Consider the following 18,814-nt stretch of genomic DNA (forward strand, 5'->3'; position numbering starts at 1 on the left):
ATTTCAAAACACAGCTGGCTCACAGGTAGTACCAGAACTTTTTATTATTTTTTATAATCTATACCATTTAATTATATTAGCAGTCATACATTCTGTACGATAAAATTCACTAATTTGAAGAGTCCAATTCGGTGAATTTTGACAAATATATTGTGACAGCATAACCACAACCACAATATTGTGGATATTTCCATCGCCTTGAAAAGCTCCCTTATGTCCACTTGTGGTCAATCTGCTGCACCCATCCTTATGACAGCAGTGGCTGCTCCAGAGATATTGTCGCTGCCATCATGCTGGCTACAGCAGGGAGGCACAGCTGGGGCTGCACACTCCATGGAGCCAGTGGGAGCCCCATCCCTACCATGTTGGGGTGGGAGCTCCCCAGGAGCAATCGCAGCTGCCCAAACCGCAGCTGCAGACCTAAGCCTCCCACTCCATGGAGTAGGTAGGAACCTAAAACTAATTCATAGTTTTAAATTTAAGTTGTAGATCTATGATTCTTTTAGCACAAATTTTTGTTTATGTTGTGAAATAAGTGATAGTATTTATTTTTTCACATGTAAAAATTTTCCCACAGAATTTGCCAAAGACTATTCTGTTTTCATTTAATTACCTGGACAACTTAATGAAAGTCAATTGACCATGTAAGTAAAAAATCTCTTTCTAAACTCTGTTTTATTCTATTTACCTAAAGTTAATCTGTATGCCAATACCACATCATGTTGCTTAATGTAGTTTCATAATTACTCTTATAGGTACAGTAAACTGGCCAGGTGTGGTGGTTCATGTCTGCAATCCCAGCACTTAGGGAGGCCAAGGTGGGTGGATCACTTGAGGCCAGGAGTTCAAGATCAGCCTGGCCAACATGGTGAAACCTTATCTCTACCAAAAATACAAAAATTTTCTAGGTGTGGTGGCACATGCCTGTAGTCCCATCTACTTGGGAGGGTGAGGCACAAGAATCGCTTGAACCCAGGAGGCAGATGTGCAGTGAACTGAGATAGCACCACTGTACTGGGCAACAGAGCGAGACTCCATCTAAAATACAGTAAATGCTTCAATTTTTGTTTTTACCTTTTTATTTTATTTTATTTTGGCAACTCTTTGTCATTCCCATTTTCACATAAGTTTTAAAACAATATTGTTAATTTCTTCAAAAGTATCTCTGCTGTTTTTATTTAAATTTTGTAAATCCACAGATTACTCTGGACAAATTGACGTGTTGATAGTATTGAGTCTTCTACTAATGAACATAGTATACATTTAGTTTATATTTTATTTGTCTCATATGGTTTGGTTGTGTCCCCACCCATATCTCATCTTGAATTCCCATATGTTGTGGGAGGAACCTGGTGGTAGGTAATTGAATCATGGGGGCAGGTCTTTCACAGGCTCTTCTCATGATGGATAAGTCTTAGGAGATCCGATGGTGTTAAAAATGGGAGTTTCCCTGCACAAGCTTTCTCTTTGCCTGCTGCCATCCATGTAAGCTGTGACTTGCTCCTCCTTGCCTTCTGCCATGATTGTGAGGCCTCCCGAGCCACATGGAACTGTAATCCATTAAACCGTTTTTCTATATAAATTACCCCATCTGGTGTACTTTCATGCAGCTTTATCAGCAGCATGAAAACGGACTAATGCAGTAAGTTGGTACCAGTAGAGTGAGGCACTGCTGAAAAGATACCCAAAAATGTGGAAGCGACTTTGAAACTGGGTAACAGGCAGAGGTTAGAACAGTTTGGAGGGCTCAGAAGAAGACATGAAAATGTGGGAAAGTTTGGAACTTCCTAGACACTTATTGAATGGCTTTCCACAAAATGTTGATAGTGATATAGACAATAACATTAAGGTTGAGGTGACCTCAGATAGAAGTGAGAAACTTGTCGAGAATTGGAACAAAGGTGACTCGTGTTACATTTTAGCAAAGAAACTGGAAGCATTTTGCCCCTGACCTAGAGATTTGTGGAACAAACATTGAACTTGAGACAGATGATTTAGGATATCTGGTGAAAGAAATTCCTAAGCAGCAAAGCATTCAAGAGGTGGCTTGAGTGCTGTTAAAGGCATTCAGTTTTAAAAGAAAAACAGAGCATAAAAACTTGAAAAATTTGCAGCCTGACAATGCGATAAAAAAAGAAATCCCATTTTCTGAGGAGAAATTCAAGCCAGCTGCAGAAATTTGCATAAGTAATGAGGAGCCAAATGTTAATCACCAAGACATTGAGGAAAATGTCTCCAGGGAATGTCAAAGGCCTTTGTAGCAGCCCCTCCCATCACAGGCCTTGAGGTTTAGGAGGAAAAAGTGGTTTCATGTGCTGGGCCCAGGGTCTCTCTGCTCTGTGCAGTTTAGGGACTTGGTGCCCTGCATCCCAGCTGCTCCAGCCATGACTAAAAGTGGGGAAGGTACAGATTGGGCTGTTGCTTCAGAGGGTGCAAGCCCCAAACCTTGGCAGCTTCCACATAGTGTTGAGCCTGTGAGTGCACAGAAGTCAAGAATTGAGGTTTGGGAACCTCTTCCTAGATTTCAGAGCATGTATGGAAATGCCTGGATGTCCAGGCAGAAGTTTGCTATAGGGGTGGGGCCCTCCGTGGAGAACATCTGCTAGGGCAGTGTAGAAGGGAAATTTGGGGTGGGAGCCCCCACAGAGAGTCCCTACTGGGGCCACCGAGTGGAGCTGTGAGAAGAAGTCCACTATCCTACAGACCCCAGAATGGTAGATCCACTGACAGTTTGCACCGTGCACTTGGAAAAGCTGCAGACACTCAATGCCAGCCCATGAAAGCAGCCAGGAGAGAGACTGTACCCTGCAAAGCCACAGGGTGGGGAGCTGCCCAAGACCATGGGAACCCACCTCTTGCTCAGCATGATCTGAATGTGAGACATGGAGTCAAAGGATATCATTTTGGAGCTTTAAGATTTGACTGCCCTGCTCGATTTTGGACTTGCGTGGAGCCTGTAGCCACTTTGTTTTGGCCAATTTCTCCCATTTGAAAAGGCTGCATTTACCCAATGCAAGTACCTCCATTGTCTCTAGAAAGTAACTAACTTGCTTTTTATTGTACAGGCTCATAGGAAGAAGGGACTTGCCTTGTCTCAGATGAGACTTGGGACTGGGGACTTTTTAGTTAAAGCTGAAAGGAGTTAAGAATTTGAGGGACTGTTGGGAAGGCATGATTGGTTTTCAAATGTGAGGACATGAGATTTGGGAGGAGCCAGGGGAAGAATGATATGGTTTGGCTGTGTCTCCACCCAAATCTCATCTTGAATTCTCATGTGTTATTGGAGGAACCTGATGGGAAGTAATTGAATCATGGGGGTTGGTCTTTCCAATGCTGTTCTTGTGATAGCGAATAAGTCTCATGTGATCTAACGGTTTTATAAGGGGGAGTTTCCCTGCAAAAGTTCTCTATTTGCCTGCTGCCATCCATGTAAGAAGTGCCTTTGCTCCTCCTTGCCTTTCACCATGATTGTGAGGCCTCCCCAGACACGTGGAACTGTAAGTCCATTAAACACTTTTTCCTATATAAATTACCCAGTCTCAGGCATGTCTTTATTTTTTTATTTTTATGTATTTATTTATTTTGAGACAGAGTTTCACTCTTGTAGCCTAGGCTGGAGAGCAATGGTATGATCTTGGCTCACTGCAACCACCGCCTCCCAGGTTCAAGCAATTCTGCATCTGCCTCCCAAGTAGCTGGGACCACATGTGCCCACCACCAGGCCTGGCTAATTTTTGTATTTTTATTAGAGATGGGATTTCACCATGTTGGCCAGGGTGGTTTTGAACTCCTGACCTCAGGTGATAGATTCACCTTGGCCTCCCAAAGTGCTGGGATTATAGGCATGAAACACCACACCTGGCCTTGGGTATGTCTTTATCAGCAGCATGAAAACAGACTAATACTTTGTCCAAGTAAAATTTTATAGTTTTTGCTGTACGGATCTTGAATATACTGTTTGAAAATTATTCCTGTGTTATGATTTTAATGAAAATTTTCCTGTGTTATGATCTTTATTCCTATATTACGGTTTTAACAATGTGGCTACAGGCCCCATGCAAATCCAAAATTCAACAGGGCAGTCAAATCTTAAAGCTCCAAAATGATATCCTTTGACTGCATGTCTCACATCCAGATCACACTAATGCAAAAACTTCAGTTTCAAAATATTGATTGCTGGTATATAGGAATACAGTAAAATTTTAAAAATATCCATTATATCCTACTGCTTTTCTAAGTTCATACATCAAATTTAGCAGTTTGTTTTGGTTTTACTATTTTAATATTTTAAACATAGACTTTATTTTTTAAAGCAGTTTTAGGTTTACTGAAAAATTGTAGAGAAAGTACAGTCCCCATTTACCCCTTTTCCCTTAACTCATACACACGGTTTCTTCTAGTATTGCAATCTTGCATTGCTGTAGTACATTCACTTCCATTGTTGAACCAATACTGAAACCTTATCATTAACTCAATTCCACAGTTTATGGTACAGTTTCTTTGTGTTATATAGTTCTATGGTTTTTTCACACATGACAATATTATCATGCAGAATAGGTTCACTTTCCTAAAAATTCCCTGCTCCCCTATTCATTCTTCCTTCTCTCTCATCAACCACTGGCAATCACTAATCTTTTTACTCTCTATGGTTTTGCCTTTTCCAAAATGTCATATAGTTGGAATGATATGGTGTGTAGCCTTTTCAGATTGGTTTCATTCACTTAGCAGTATGCATTTAAGGTTTCTCTACATCTTTTCATGCCTTTATAGCTCATTTCCTTTTAGTGCTGTGTACATCCCTGTCTGCATGTACTACAGTTTATTCATCTATTCACCAAGGACTTCTTGGTTGCTTCCAAGTTTGGTAACTATGAATAAAGTTGCTATAAACATCCGTGTGCAGATTTTTATGTGGACATAAATTTCCAACACATTTTGATAAATACCAAGAAGCATGATTGCTGGATCACATAAAAATATGTTTAGTTTTGTCATAAACTGCCAAACTGTCTTCCACAGCAGCTATACCATTTTGCATTCCCACCAGCAATGAGTGAGAGTTCCCGTTGCCCCACATCTTTACCAGAAATTTGGTGTTGTCTAGGTGCTGTTGACCGTATTGTGCTCCCCTAAGATTCATGTGTTGAAGTTCTAACAATCAGTACCTCAGAATCTGACTGTTTTTGGAGATAGGGTCTTTAAAAAGGTCATTAGAATAAAATGAGGCCTAATTAGAGTCGGCTCTAATTCAATATGGTGTCCTTATAAGGAGAGAAGATCAGAATACAGACACAGAAGGAATACTGTGAGAAGGCACAGGGAGAAGGTAAACATCTGTAAGCCAAAGAGAGAAGCCTCAAAAGAAACTTACCCTGCTGACACCTTATCTTGGACGTCTAGTCTTCAGAAGTATGAGAAAATAAATTTCTGGTTTTTGAGCCATCCATACTGTGTTATGGCAGCCCTAGCAAACTAACACACAGGGTTTTGAGTTTTAGCCATTATAACAGGTGTTTAGTGATATCTCATTGTTGTTTTAATTTGCAATTCCCTAATGATATATAATATTGGGTGTCTTTTTATATGTTTGTCATCAGTGTATCTTCTTTGGCGAGGTGTCTGTTCAGATCTTTTGTCTATTTTTTAATTGAGTTGCTTGTTTGTTTACTGTTGAGTTTCAGGAGTTATTTGTATATGTTTGATAGATGTTCTTTATCAGATATATGCATATTTTCCCCCCAGTCTATGAATTTTCCATTAAAGCAATGATTTTCTGAGCATTCTAGCCAAGGCTCCTTGCATAATGTGGTCTGTCTACTCTGGCTGGTAGGAATTCAACTTACTTCAATCTGATTTGAGCTCTAATTAATTATCCAGTTTTCTGCTTTTTTGTTGATTATTTCCTATATCCTGTGAAATTTTATCCCACATATGTGCATCTCAGCATTCAGCCAAAGAATTGTTGGAATGAATAACTGCAGAAAGCTAGAGCTCTCTCTTCCTGTGGAATGGCTCCCTCCTCTCAGGTGCACTGTCACACAAATTCTAGCTGCCACATTCTACCTGGACTGCCATTTTTGTCTCTTCAACTCAGTGCAACCACAGTCTTTGAGGTCTGCTTTCCTATATTGAAACATAAAAACTGAACTCACAGAGCTCATTTTTCTTGTTTTTCTTCCTTCAGAGTTTACAGCACTGCATGGTGTGTTTTCCAACATCTGAAAATATTTCTTTTCACATATATCTTGTATATGTTTTTGATGTTTATAGTGGGAGTAAGATCTCATGTAACCTTTCATAGGTCGTAATGGAAATCCCATCTAGTCATTTTGAGATACTTTCAATGCTAAAGGAGCAACCTGTTTGTCAATTTCTTTATAGGCATACAACCTTTTATTTTGACCTCAATTTTTGTACATTTTTAAAATTGATATTACCTTGAGATAAGTTAAATAGCATCAATCCTCTTTTACACTTTCAGGAACAAATATTTTAGAAATAAAAAAAGGTAATATTCACTTATTTCAGACTTTTACATAATTATAAATCCAAAAGCAGTGTGAGTTTCACACAGGAAGAACCAAGATATAATATTTTAGAGTGTCAGACTTTGCCATGGTGGTGCATCCAGTACAAATTGTCTGTTAAATAATCATGAAAGGAGAGAGGGAGAGAGAAAGGAGAGAGGGAGAGAAAGAGAGAGGAAGAGAGAGAGAGAAAGGAGAGAGGGAGAGAAAGAGAGAGGAAGAGAGAGAGAGAAGGAGAGAGAGAGGGCGGCTGGGAGGGAGGGAGACAGAGAGAGAGAGAGAGACAGGAAGAGAGAGAGATTTAGAAAGAACAAAATTGCAAGAACAGTGTAATCCAAACATCACTAAAGAACATATAATAATATATAAGGGAACATATACTATCTGCGCTATCTGCAACATTTATGGAAAATAAATGAGAAATGGGGATTGAAAGACAATCCATCAAATAACCATTTTATTCATTTAATGTAATTTCTGAGCCAATTAATATAAATAGAAGATATATGGAAATATAATTACATTTTCATTACTCAGGAAGTGCCAAATTAAGGCAGTTCTTTTATTTGCAGGCAAATGGATTTCCTAATATAGAAACTGAAAAGTATATAGACCTATTCTCCAAATAATTGGTAGAATTGGACCACTATATGACAATCTGTCTTTACAAACAAATGGCTTAAAAGAAGCAGGGCAGAAAGTGTACTCTTCAGTACACCCCAGCTCCCATGAGTGATCAGACTCAAAGGAGCTTGGCTACACATGTAAGTTTCTCCTTGTAGTTCTCAGTCCATCTCTAGGGGAGAAGAAATGCTGAAGAATACTCAGTGCCTTTATACTGATGACAATAAGGGTACTCCTCAAAATAATGGAAATGTCAGAAGCATTTGTGATAGGTGTTTCACCCTTTTCTAAGTACAACATGGATTTGCTTTTTCTGATTGCAAGACTACCCCTGTAATGTCAAATGATAGCAAGGTTTGACTATGTATATGTTTAACTATGTGTATGTTTAACTATGTTGAAGGACAAAAGCTCAGAGTGTCTACAGAGCAGGCTACATGGAATGGAATTGTTTAAAGAGGATAGGAAATTGTTTAAAGATTGTGAAAAGATGCCCACTTCGGAATTCGGTTCATATTTATTCTCTCGAGCACTGTGGAGAGACAGAACATGGAGACACGGATGCTTGAGATGCCAATTAGCAGGCTATGGTAGCAATCTCAGTTACTTACATGGAGGAAGTGGTGGTGTATTTGAGACACATACAACTGGATATGTCACTGTGGAGGTGGGAGGGGCTTCTTTCATCTAAATTTTAATGAAATTGCTATGTTCCAAACCACATCACAAATTAACTGAAAAGTTTAAATCCTGCCCAAGCATTTCACCTGAGTCTCTGTTTAGCATGAGTAAAAAGGAGTCTTACCACTCCTTGCCCTATACTGCCTATTTGTTCATTATTTAATTTTCCGTTTCATATAATTCTGCATCATCTCTATAATGTTAATATTTAATCCTGAACATAATCCAACACATGTCATGTCATTGCAAATAATATCATGACCCTGGTACACAGTATTTAAAACAATTATGACCTTCAGGTAAACAAAACAGGAATTTAACATCATTATTCTATTTTTGTTGTTTAAATTATATTAAAATTGTGTACATTTATTTTCTTAGAACACTCCATAGACCTATTTTCATAGGAACACATAGTTAAGTCCTTTCTTGTTATGTGGAAAATTCCTTAGTCATTGTCAGAGAAAGAAACAATTCACCAAGAAATCACAAAACTAACAGACTATTTTATCATTTTAGAAAGAAAATATCACATCATTAGTTTGAATGGTGAGTAGTGGTGGGAGGTATAGTTATGAAAGTGTTCTATTTATCATAGTTCACTCCAATTCTGACTGCATATACCCATTCAAGTTTCTAATCATAGCTGGTCTTTGTTTTTTAGGGAAAAAAAATGTAGAGAAACGGTGAGGAATTGCATTGTTAGAGTCTGTATAAAAAAAAAAGTCTCAAGAGAAGAAAATCTGATATTATCTAAAGAAAGAAAGCTCTGTGACTTTGGGGGATTCTTTGATGATTATACATTTAGAAAGAAGAAAAAAAAAGGAGAAGGCGCTCACACATAAATACAAATTTAAGAGTTGCATGAAACTGTAACAGTGCCAAGAAGGCTAATAAAAAACAATCTGAGCCTTGGAAAATATGCGAGGCACAATAAAAAGAACACTTTTACTAGGCTCAAAAACAGGAAGAGGAACAAGGAAGAGAGAGTTCCATTCCTTGCAACAGATGGTATAATGTTAACAGAACAACTTAGCTGCTGTTTTGCTTTTGTCCTATTCATGCAGGGAGTTTGTCTCACTGAAACGTTAAAGGAAGATAAAATGCTGTTTAAGTCCCATTGTAGCTGAGGAAGTAACGAGAGAGCTCTCAATGCCAGCACCTCCACCTCAGAGATCTCCAGGCCAAACGCCCAAGTACAGAAGGAAAGAATGGCTAGAATCTAGTTTGGCAATTGCTGAAAACCGTGAAGAATAAGATAGGTGACTAGGATCCAGGGAAATAATTCACTTTTCAAAAAAAGGTAAAACACATGTGTGAGAACTTGATGTCAGCTACTTAGATTGTTTCAGAGTAGCCCTTGGAAAAGAGTAAAGCACATACTAGCGGCCAGTATGAATTTATTAACAGCAAACTATGGTATAGAGTATAACTTCCTTTTTCTCTATAAGATAGGGGAATGCAATTTTTTTTTTTACTATACATTACCTTCTGGAAAAGCATCTTTCACTCCGCGTATTTGTGAGATTCATCCTTGTTTTTTCACTTATCAGTAGCTCATTCCTTTTTATTACTGAGTCATATTTCAGTATGAATGCACCACAGTTTATTGCTCTCTGTGTAGACACTTGGACAATTTTCAATTTTTCATCACAAAGAATAAAGCTTTCATGAATATACTTATTTCTAACTTTTTCTGTGCATAGTTTTCCAATTTTCTTGAGTAAATTCCTAGGCAGGAAACTCCTTGGTTACAGCGAAAATATTTGGTATATATGATTTTATATATGGAATGTAAAATCCCAGGCCCCTTCTTCAAACTGAAGGAAAACATTGTATGGTACCTTCCCACACACCATACATTAGAGTTCCCCTGACCCCATGTTCTTGCTAGTGTTTGGTTTTTCCAATTTTTAAAGCTTTAGCCATTCACGTGCATGTAGTATAGGTATTGATTGTAAAAATCCATATTAAAATGTCTTAAAACATCACCGACATATAGTCATAGAACAATCTGGTGAATAATAAATGATTGAATAATTGTTTCCTAGGAATTAAAATCAATGCATCACCTTTGAGTCTCTTAGTCCATCAGTCAACTGCATGACCATGCAAGTTAGCCAAGTTATGCAGGTCTCGGTTTCCTTTTTGGTGAAACAGCTTAATAATAGATCTGTCTCATAGGTTTGTACTAAAGATGGAATGAAAATACCTATAAGCGAATTAAAAAGGTTAGAATCTTAAAAAGTTCGATTTGATTCTCAGGGACCCCTTTAGTACACACTGCCTTAAATTGGAGTGGGTTCTTCAGCAGCAAACAATTGGTAAGTATTTCTCTGGAGACATTTATTGTATGCTACCCCAGAATTCCAGAAGACCCTGTACTTAATTTTATATTAATCAGCATTTTTATTATTGCCTGAATGAAAATAGAAGTAACGTTAATGAAATCTCTAAATCTGATAGGAGAGTTAATGTTTGGTGTCAGAATTTAGTTGTAAAATCTTTAAACAGATGAAAATATGCCATAATCTAATAGAAATAATTATTTTTTAAAAGCAAGCAAACAAAAATTCACTGGACTTACATGGTCTTGCTACACTTAAAAAATAATGTTAAAGAAAAAGATTGGTTGAGTATAGCATTACAACCCTAACTACAGAAAAAAGTAATATCTATAACTGTGTTTATAGCATTATATTATTCATATTTTAACATAGTATTGTGTTTACTTTTGTTAATCGTGTTTTAAAAAGGATCTTGAAACAATGTATATTCAAAAGAGAATAAATAAGATGCAGGTATCTTTTAATTTGAGAAACAGTTGATGAGATTTAGTAGAAGATGGTGACATTGATGTTTTGTCTTTTAGGCCAAAAGATAAAAACAAGCAAGAAAGCAAACAAATAAAAGTAACAACAAAATTTAAGAACCCCTTGCATGGAAGAGATGCTTATTTCCTCTGGACTGAAAGGTATGACTTAGATACAAAGTATGTACATTTGGGGGAAGGTGATTTTAGCCAAACGTAGCAGAAATTGAACTTTCTTTTCCTTCTCTCCTAGAATCCCATTTCTTTTTTTGATTTTAGGGCACTTGCCAAATTCTGTTGTAATGTTGACTTTACTGTCCGTCAATCTGAGTGTGACCTACTTGAGACCACAGAGTTGAACCTTGAACAACTCAGGAGTCAGGGGCACTGGCACCCCCCCACAGTTGAAAATTTGTCTATAACTTTTGACTCCCCCCAGGCTTAACTAATAGACTACTGTTGACTGGAAGTCTGATCAACAACATGAACAGTCAATTAACATATATTTAGTTAGTGTATTATATGTAGTATAACTGTATTCTCACAGTGAAGTAGGCTAGAGAAAAGAAAGCGTTGTTAAGAAAATCATAAGAAAGAGGAAATATATTTACTATTCATTAAGTGGAAAAGGATTATCACAAAAGGTCTTTATTCTTATCCTCTTCACATTGAATAGGCTAAGGAGGAGGAGAGGAGGGATTGGTCTTGCTGTCTCAGGGGTGACAGAGGAAAAAGAGGTGGAGGAGGTAGAAGAAGAGGCAGAAGAGACAGGCACACTAGGTTTAACTTTTATTGAACAAAATCTGACTGTAAGTGGATCCACACAGTTCAAACCCATGTTGTTCAGGAGTCAGCTATATTTTATTGCCTTGTTAATCCTTCACAATTATCACAGAGCCAGATACGCACACTTGAGAGATGTGTGTTAAATTGAGTATAATAGATTATTTAATAAATAAAGACATCCAAGAACATGACTAGATGCATTTGCAAGGATACTGCCCCGAGATCCTGCAGTTATCACACAACTATGAAGGCAAATAATATAGATAATTTAGAAGTAACTTATTTTTGTTTTAGTTGGGAGTTCTAGAAGATCTCTAAAGCCAAGTCTTTATGTCAATTCCATGAAGAATCATGAATCAGATGCAATAAGTTTGTTTCATTATAAATTTTTCATATGTGGATAAATGTTTATGGGTTCATTAGAATTTAAAAAAAAAACCATGCACACACACACACACACAAACAAACAAAAAGCAAAACAACTATCAGTAGTATCTCTTGAAGTAAGGCCAGAATCTATGACTAACTTGGCACATGAAGTATTTAATATCCTGGAAGTGATATTAGATTTTACTGGGGTGTGAATCACTCATTTTGTTTTTCTAGAATGTCAGTTTCTGCTATTTTTCTGAAAACCATATGTCATTATGAAAAGAATCATACTTTAAGGTGCTTTCAGTACTGAATATGATTCAGTATTTTTAACTTTTTTGTGATTTAAAACCATAATATTCATCTCCATTACTTAAAAACACTTTGTTTGAGTATGAATAGAGATATTAAATGAGGCTCACCAAGATCCCATTTAATACTGGCAGAAATTTTCACTGTGACATTTTGCAGATAAGAGCTTGTGATTCAAGAGACAAAAGGAATCTTTAGCTTTTTCACTTTAATTCTGGCTGGCATATTCTAACCCCTTTTATTTTCTAATGTCAGTTTTCTGAAATATCTAAATGGATTCTCTATATATTGAAAATTATGCATTAGTTTTCATTGGTAGAATTTCAGATTACATGTATGTTACTTCTGTTATTTTATTTAAGTGTTCTTTCTTTTCTGTTTTTGCCGCAGTTTATGTTTTTCCCTTAGAGGTTTGGGTCACTCTTTTAAATATTTACATTTTCAACAAAGATATCTTATGAATAAATTAATCAAGTGATTGATAACACCAACACCAATAGTTCCCACATACTAAAACAAAATACCTCTAATAAAAATTATTTCAAAAATAAATATGAGTTACTTACAAAAAGAAATAAATTTATTATGGAATCTAAAGATATTGAGTTTTTTTAAACGAAGACAATTGGAAGTCCTAGCCAGAGCAATCAGGCCAGAGAAAGAAACAAAAGGCATCCAAATAGGAAATGAAGGATCAAACTATCTCTCGTCACTGATGATACGATTCTGTACCTAGAAAAGCCTAAACACTCCACCCAAAGGCTCCTAAAGCTGACAAATGACTTCAGTGAAGTTTCAGGATACAAAATCAGTGTACAAAAATCAATAGCATTTCTCTACACCAATGATGTTCAAGCCAAGAGCCAATTCAAGAATGCAATCTCATTCACAATAGCTGCACACATGAAAATAAACCTAGGAATACAGCTAATCAAGGAAGTGAAAGATTTCTACAAGGAGAATTATGAAACACTGTTGAAAGAAATCAGAGACAACACAAATGAAAAAACATTCAATGCTTATGGACTAGAAGAATCACTGTTGTTAAAATGGCCTTACTGCCCAAAGTAATCTACAGATTCAATGCTATTCCTATCAAAGTACCAATAGTATTTTTCACAGAATTAGAAAAAAAATCATTCTAAAATTCATATAGAATGAAAAAAGAGCTCAAATAGCCAAAGGAGTCCTAAGCAAAAAGAGCAAAGCTGGAGGCATCACATTACCTGAATACAAACTACACCATAAGGCTACAGTAGTCAAAACAGTATGATACTGATACAAAAACAGACACATAGACCAATGGAGCAGAATAGAGAACACAGAAATAAAGCTGCACCTCTACAGCCATCTAATCTTCAACAAAGTTGACAAAAATATGCAATGGAGAAAGGAATTTCTATTCAATAAAATGGTGCTGGGATAGCTGGTTAGCCATGTGCAGAAAAATGAAACGACCCATATCCTTCACCATATAAACAATTAATTAGAGGTGGGATAAATAATTAAATGTAAGATTTCAAACTATAAGAATCCTAGAAGAAAGCCTGGGAAACACCATTTTGGATACGAACCTTGGGAAAGAACTTATGACTAAGTCCTCGAAAGCAATTGCAACAAAAAACAAAAATTGACCAATGAGACCTAATTAAATGAAAGCACTTCTGCACAGTGAAAGAAGCTAACCACAGAGTAAATGAACAACCTACAGATTTGGAGAAAATATTTGCAAAGCTATGCACATAACAAAGGTCTAATATCTAGAATCTATAAAGATCTTAAACAATTGAACAACCAAAACACAACCTCATTAAAAATGGGCAAAGGATACAACTAGTTACTTCTCAAAAGAAGACATACATATGGCCAACAAATATATGAAGAAATGCTCAACATTGCTAATCATCAGAGAAATTCATATTTTAAAAAAATGAGATAGTATCTCACATCAATTACATCAACTAAAATGGCTATTATTAAAAAGCCAAAAAGTAACAAATGTTGGTGACGCTGTGGAGAAAAGGGAACACTTACATACTACTGGTGTGTATTTAAATTAGTTCAGCCAATTTGCCATTCTGTGTCTTTTAATTGCAGCATTTAGCCCATAACAGAACCAAAGACAAAAACCACATGATTATCTCAATAGATGCAGAAAAGGCCTTTGACAAAATTCAACAGCCCTTTATTCTAAAAACTCTCAATGAATTAGGTATTGATGGGATGTATCTCAAAATAATAAGAGCTATTTGTGACAAACCCACAGCCAATATCATACTGAATGGGCAAAAACTGGAAGCATTTCCTTTGAAAACTGGCATAAGACAGGGATGTCCTCTCTCACCACTCCTATTCAACATAGTGTTGGAAGTTCTGGCCAGGGCAATTAGGCAGGAGAAAGAAATAAAGGGTATTCAATTAGGAAAAGAGGAAGTCAAATTGTCCCTGTTTGCAGATGACATGATTGTATATTTAGAAAACCCCATTGTCTCAGCCCAAAATTTCCTTAAGCTGATAAGCAACTTCAGCAAAGTCTCAGGATGCAAAATCAATGTGCAAAAATCACAAGCGTTCCTATACACCAATAACAGACAGAGAGCCAAATCATGAGTTAACTCCCATTCACCATTGCTTCAAAGAGAATAAAATACCTAGGAATCCAACTTACAAGGCATGTCAAGGACCTCTTCAAGGAGAACTACAAACCACTGCTCAACGAAATAAAAGAGGACACAAACAAAAGGAAGAACATTCCATGCTCATGGATAGGAAGAATCAATATCGTGAAAATGGCCATACTGCCCAGGGTAATTTATAGATTCAATGCCATCCCCGTCAAGCTACCAATGACTTTCTTCACAGAATTGGAAAAAACTACTTTAAAGTTCATATGGAACCAAAAAAGAGCCCACATTGCCAAGACAATTCTAAGCCAAAAGAACAAAGCTGGAGGCATCATGCTACCTGACTTCAAACTATACTACAAGGCTACAGTAACCAAAACAGCATGGTGCTGGTACCAAAACAGAGATACAGACCAATGGAACAGAACAGAGCCCTCAGATATAATACCACACATCTACAACCATCTGATCTTTGACAAGCCTGATAAAAACAAGAAATGGGGAAAGGATTCCCTATTTAATAAATGGTGCTGGGAAAACTGGCTGCCATATGTAGAAAGCTGAAACTGGATCCCTTCCTTACACCTTATACAAAAATTAATTCAAGATGGATTAAAGACTTAAATGTTAGACCTAAAACCATTAAAACCCTAGAAGAAAACCTAGGCAATATCATTCAGGACATAGGCATGGGCAAGGATTTCATGTCTAAAACACCAAAAGCAATGGCAACAAAAGCCAAAATTGACAAATGGGATCTAATTAAACTAAAGAGCTTCTGCACCACAAAAGAAACTACCATCAGAATGAACAGGCAACCTACAGAATGGGAGAAAATTTTTGCATTCTACTCATCTGACAAAGGGCTAATATCCAGAATCTACAATGAACTCAAACAAATTTACAAGAAAAAAACAACCCCATCAAAAAGTGGGTGAAGGATATGAACAGACACTTCTCCAAAGAAGACATTTATGCAGCCGACAGACACATGAAAAAATGCTCGTCATCCCTGGCCATCAGAGAAATGCAAATCAAAACCACAATGAGATACCATCTCACACCAGTTAGAATGGCGATCATTAAAAAGTCAGGAAACAACAGGTGCTAGAGAGGATGTGGAGAAATAGGAATACTTTTACACTGTTGGTGGGACTGTAAACTAGTTCAACCATTGTGGAAGACAGTATGGCAATTCCTCAGGGATCTAGAACTAGAAATAACCGTTTGACCCAGCCATCCCATTACTGTGTATATACCCAAAGGATTATAAATCATGCTGCTATAAAGACACATGCACACGTATGTTTATTGTGGCACTATTCACAATAGCAAAGACTTAGAACCAACCCAAATGTCCAACAATGATAGACTGGATTAAGAAAATGTGGCACATATATACCATGGAATACTATGCAGCCATAAAAAATGATGAATTCATGTCCTTTGTAGGGACATGGATGAAGCTGGACACCATCATTCTGAGCAAACTATCACTAGGCCAGAAAACCAAACACCGCATGTTCTCACTCATAGGTGGAAATTGAGCAATGAGAACACTTGGACACAGGATGGGGAACATCACACACCGGGGTCTGTTGTGGGGTGGGGGGAGTGGGGAGTGATAGCATTAGGAGATATACCTAATGTAAAGGACGAGTTAATGGGTGCAGCACACCAACATGGCACATGTATACATATGTAACAAACCTGCACATTGTAAACATGTACCCTAGAAGTTAAAGTATAAAAAATAAATAAATAAAACAAATTAGTTCGGCCACTGTGGAAAGCAGTTTGGAGATTTCTCAAAGAAATTCAAACTACCATTCAACCTAGCAATGCCATTACTAGGTATATATCCAAAAGAAAAGAAATTGTTCTACCAAAAGACACTTGCACACATATGTTCGTTGCAGTACTATTCAAAATAGCGTAGACATGGAATTAACCTAGGTTCCCATCAACAGTGGATTCAATAAATAAAATGTGATACATAATACATCATGGGATACCATGCAGCCATAAAAGGGAATCGAATCATGCTCATTGCAGCAACATGGATGCAGCTGGATCCCACTATCCTAAGCAAATTAATGCAGGAACAGAAAACCAAATACCACATGTTCTCACTTATAAGTGGGAGCTAAACATTGGGTACTTATTACATAAAGATGGCAACAGTAAACACTGGGAAGTACTAGAGGGGGTCAAGGGTTGGAAAACTAACTATTGGATATTATGCTCACTACCTGGGTGATGGGATCATTTGTATCCCAAACCTCAGTCCCACACAACATACCCATCTAACAAATCTGCACATGTACCTCCAAATCTAAAATCAAAATCAAAATTGTAAAAAAAAAAAAAAAAAGACAATTATTGTTTTTGCTTTGAAAAGTTGATTTTTAAGTAGTTTTTTTTTTTAATTATTTATTTATTTATTTATTTATTTATGTTTGAGACGGAGTCTTGCTCTTTCGCCCAGGCCGGAGTGCAGTGGTGCTATCTTGGCTCACTGCAAGCTCCGCCTCCTCTGTTCATGCCATTCTCCTGCCTCAGCCTCCCGAGTAGCTGGGACTACAGGTATCTGCCACCGCTCTCGGCTAATTTTTTGTATTTTTAGTAGAGACAGGGTTTCACCGTGTTAGCCAGGATGGTCTCGATCTCCTGACCTCATGATCTGCCCGCCTCAGCCTCCCAAAGTGCTGAGATTACAGGCATGAGCCACCGCACCCGGCCGATTTATAAGTAATTTTAAAATCAGAAAAAAGAAACAGTAGATAGAAAAGAGCAACATTATTTTAAGTTCAAAAAATTAAAAATGCAAAAGAGATAAAACAAAGCAGTATCTCATACCAACAGTAAAGATTATATCATTGAAATGTAATAAGAGCATGCCTTACAAGTATTTCAGGAGCCAGAAGAATCTGGGGTCCAGACTGTCTAACTAGCAGCAGATGGGAGACTTACACCCACTTCAACCTGGGCATAACTTTTTCTCTGCTGTGCATTTTGCAAAATATAAACCTTTATTTGCTACCTCAAAGGTTTTTTTCTTATAAGGCTTGGTATACATTTCAGATTGTTTCTTTTTGGGGGCACTATTAGGTGTGTTACTCAGGAGGATTTATGGTGGTCAGTTTCCCAGAATGTCTGGTCCTAAATTTTAAAATATGTAAAAAAAAAAAAAATCACTGTAACTCACAGCTAGGGAGAACAGATATCCCAAGTTTGCTAGGAAATTCTGGTTTATACCTTGTGTTCAAACACAATTATTAATAACAGCTGCATTTCTCTTCCAACTGTGTCCCAACTGAATGAAAATCCATGGTCACCCCATTTACAGATTACCGGTTGGGTTTTAATTAAGCCATTACCAACCAATCTGTAGCTTGGAGCTCCCCTCCTCAAAGAGTGGTACTTGGACTAATCTAACACCCTGTGCATTCCATGGTAGCTTGTTAGAATTGCAGGCCTCACTCCAGATTTACTGAGTCAGAATATGCATTTTAATAATATCCCCAGGTGATTCACATGTATAATAAAATTTAAGAAACACTAACTATAAAAACAGATCAACTTGACATTTGTTTTAGGACAGTTCGTTCTTTGAAAAAGAGTATAAACACCTATACACAAAATATCAAGCAAAACAAAGAAAGTTGAATAAAGCAAAGGAAAAAAAGTCAATCTTTTTTCCCATTCTCATTTGCAATTAGATTGCTTTGCTCATTTGCAATTAGAATTAACATAGCATTTTAAAAACTTTTGTCTTTATACATTTAGTTTTTAAAATTTTGTTATTTAACATTGCATCTATCAAAAATGTAACCAAAACTTATGTATATAGTTTAAACAGACAACTATGAAACTAATATCTATTTTTACCCTAGTCAAGGCTAGAAAGAGAATATGATTAGCATTTATGATGTACCCCAAGTTCCCTCCAAATGTTTCTATCTTTGATGTAGCTGCTATCCAAAACTTGCAAAAATTATTTTCTCATTTTTCTTCATAATTTTAACAAGTGTATATGGATTCCCAAATTATACAATTTAATTTGCCATTTTAAA

The 18,814-nt window shown here is 36.8% G+C and overlaps 1 long non-coding RNA gene across 1 annotated transcript; it reads left to right on the top strand.

The window, feature by feature from the left end:
* Positions 1–580: 580 nt before the first annotated feature.
* LOC116466369 (uncharacterized) lies at positions 581–10,800 on the top strand. The gene is made up of 3 exons (XR_004247517.2): positions 581–644; positions 8,900–9,135; positions 10,705–10,800. It is a non-coding gene; the product is annotated as an uncharacterized LOC116466369 (long non-coding RNA).
* The last annotated feature ends 8,014 nt before the right edge of the window (positions 10,801–18,814 follow it).

Source organism: Hylobates moloch, unplaced genomic scaffold (assembly GCF_009828535.3).
Source record: "Hylobates moloch isolate HMO894 unplaced genomic scaffold, HMol_V3 SCAFFOLD_4, whole genome shotgun sequence".
Lineage (NCBI taxonomy): Eukaryota > Metazoa > Chordata > Mammalia > Primates > Hylobatidae > Hylobates > Hylobates moloch.